Here is a 289-nt window from a genome sequence, read left to right on the forward strand (position 1 = left end):
ACCCCTTGGGAATTACCATAATTTATAACGACTGCACTAAAATTGGAAGTCATTGATAACCATGTATACAATCGCTTTGATTCAACTTCGGATGAATTCGAAAAGAATACCTCATATTCTGTAAAATTGTTTTTTTGTTTTTTAAGAACATTCCGTTCGATAGAGCCGAAAGCCTTTTTATCATTTAAAACAATTCTAATTGTGTAAAGTTAACTTTAAAACTGTTAATAATTCTTTGTTTTATGTTTAAAAATTGAATTTCGGTCAATTTGTTCTTCTTTAACCTATA

Source organism: Ixodes scapularis, unplaced genomic scaffold (assembly GCF_016920785.2).
Source record: "Ixodes scapularis isolate PalLabHiFi unplaced genomic scaffold, ASM1692078v2 PGA_scaffold10__122_contigs__length_95168666, whole genome shotgun sequence".
In the NCBI taxonomy this organism is placed as follows: Eukaryota; Metazoa; Arthropoda; class Arachnida; order Ixodida; family Ixodidae; genus Ixodes; species Ixodes scapularis.